Consider the following 2,897-nt stretch of genomic DNA (forward strand, 5'->3'; position numbering starts at 1 on the left):
AGTACACACGTTGCCCTATGACAATGGTTAACAACCTCACTACACATCAACACTGTCCTTACTCAACCTTGGGTTCCCTATCACCAGCTTTCCTGTCCCCTTCTGCCTTCTAGCCCTTGTCCCTGGACTGCTGTGCCTCGTTAGTCCCGTTTTGTTTTATGGGGCTGTCCAATCCCGAGCTGAACGGTGAACCTCGGAAGTGACTTCACCACTGAGCTAAAAAGGTGTCTAGGGGTCATACCCTCGGGGTTTCTCCAGTCTCCTTTAAGCCAGTAAATCTGGTCTTTTTTGTGTGTGTGTTAGAATTTTGTTCTACATCCTTCTCCAGCTCTGTCCAGAACTCTCTGTTGTGATCCTGGTCAGAGCAGTCAGTGGTGGTAGCGCAACACCATCTAGCTGTACTGGACTCAGTCTAGTGGAGGCCTTGGTAGCTGTGGTCCATTAGTCCTTTGGACTAATCTTTTCCTTGTATCCTGTTCTCTTCATTCGCTCCTGCTCCTGAAGGGGTGAGACTCTTAAATGGCTGCTCACAGGCTTTTACGACCTGAGACGCTACTCACAGAGGTCGAATGTAGAACATTGTCTTTATAAACTGTGTTATGGCAACTGAGCTAGATGTTCCCTGAGACCATGGTCCCCACAGCCCTTCGCCAAGCAATTTAGTCCCTCAGGTAGTTTGGAAGTGTCTATGGAGCTCCCATGACCTTTACTTGTACAAGTTGTGCTGGTTTCCCCAGTACTGTGTACTGTCTCGCCCTTCACCAAAGATACCATTTATCTATTGCTTATTTAGTATTTCCCTCCACCCCGAGCATCCCTGGTAACCAACAAAGATTGTTACTTTTTGTATGTAAACTTTTTCATGGGTTTTTACAATAGAGGTCTCATAAAATATTTGTCCTTTTGTGATTGACTTATTTCACTAAGCATAATGTCTTCCAGTTTCATCCATGTTATGAGATGCTTCACAGATTCATCATTGCTCTTTCTCGTTACATAGTATGCCACTGTGTGTATGTATCATAGTTTGTTTATCCATTCATCTGTTGATGGGCATCTAGGTTGTTTCCATCTTTTTGGTATTATGAACAATGCTGCCATGAACATAGGTGTGCATATGTCTATTCGAGTGAGACTCTTATTTCTCTAGGATATATTCCTAGGAGTGGTATTGCTGGATCGCATGGTATTTCTATTTCTAGCTTTCTAAGGAAGCACCATATCATTTTCCAAAACGGTTGTATCATTTTGCATTCCCACCAGCAGTGCATAAGAGTTCTGATCTCCCCGCAACCCCTCCAACATTTGTTATTTCCAGTGCTTTTGATTCGTCCAGTAATGTCTGGGTGAGATGTTATCTCATTGTGGTTTTAATTTGCATTTCTCTAATGGCTAGTGGTATTGAGCATTTCCTCATGTGTCTGTTGGCTGCTTGAATGTTTTCTTTGGTGAAGTGTCTGTTCATTTCCTTTGCCCATTTTTTAATAGGATTATTTGTCTTTTTGTTGTAGCAGTGTTGGTACTTCTCGTAGACTATGGCGATTAGACCTTTGCCTGACTTGTACTGTGCAAAAATTTTTTCCCAGTCTGTAGGTTCTCTTTTTACTCTTTTGGTGAAGTCTTTTGAAGAGCATAGCTGTTTGATTTTTAGAAGATCCTAGTTATCTAGCTTATCTTCTGGGGTTTGTGTGTTGATGGTATGGTTTGTATCCTGTTAATGCTGTGTATTAGGGCCTGTAGTGTTGGTTCTATTTTTTTTTCTATGAACTTATAGTTTTGGGCTTTATATTAAGTCTTTGATCCATTTTGAATTAGTTTTTGTATATGACGTGAGGTATGGGTCCTGTTTCATTTTTTTGCAGATGGATATCCAGTCTTTTCCCCATTTTATGGACTTTGTGCCCTTGTCGAAGATCAGGTGACTGTAATTGGATGAATTTACATCCGGGTTCTCAATTCTGTTCCATTGATCAATGTATCTGTCGTTCTACCACTACCAGGCTGTTTTGACTACTATGGCTGTATAGAAGGTTCTGAGGTCAGGTATTGTGAGTCCCCCAACTTTATTCTTCTTCTTCAGTAGTGCTTTATTATTTGGGGCTTCTTCCCTTTAAATATAAAGTTAATGATTAGTTTTTCCATGTCTTTGAAGAATGTTGTTGGTATTTGGATCGGGATTGCGTTGTATTTGTAAATTGCTTTGGGTAGAATTGACATTTTCACAATGTTGACTCTACCTATCCATGAGCATGGTATGTTTTTCCATTCATGTAGATCCCTTTGGGTTTCTTGCAGTAGGGTTTTGTAGTTTTCTTTGGATAGGTCTTTTACATCCCTGGTTAGATTTATTCTTAAGTATTTTATTTTTTTAGGGGATATTATAAATGGTATTGTTTTCCTGATTTCCTTTTCATAGTTCTATTTATTGGTGTATACGAATCCAACTGATTTTTGAATGTTTATCTTGTATCCTGCTACTCTGCTGAATCTTTCTATTAGTTCCAGTAGATTTCTCGTGCAGTCTTTAGGGTTTTCTATGTATAGTATCATATCATCGGCAAACAGGGACAGTTTAACTTCTTCATTACCAATTTGGATGCCCTTTATTTGTTTTTCTTGCCCTATTGCTCTAGCTAGAACTTCCAGCACAATGTTAAATAGGAGTGGTAATAAATGGCATCCTTGTCTTTTTCCCATTCTCAAGGAGAATGTTTTCAGCCTCTCTCCATTAAGAAGGATGTTGGCTGTTGGTTTTGCATAGATGCCCTTTATCATGTTGAGAAATTTCCCTTCTATACCTATGTTATTGAGAGTTTTTATCAGGAATGGGTGTTGGACTTTGTCAAATGCCTTTTCTGCGTCAATTGAGATGATCATGTGATTCTTTTCTTTCCTTT

The sequence above is a fragment of the Trichechus manatus genome, unplaced genomic scaffold, assembly GCF_000243295.1.
Source record: "Trichechus manatus latirostris isolate Lorelei unplaced genomic scaffold, TriManLat1.0 scaffold00086, whole genome shotgun sequence".
Taxonomy (NCBI): domain Eukaryota; kingdom Metazoa; phylum Chordata; class Mammalia; order Sirenia; family Trichechidae; genus Trichechus; species Trichechus manatus.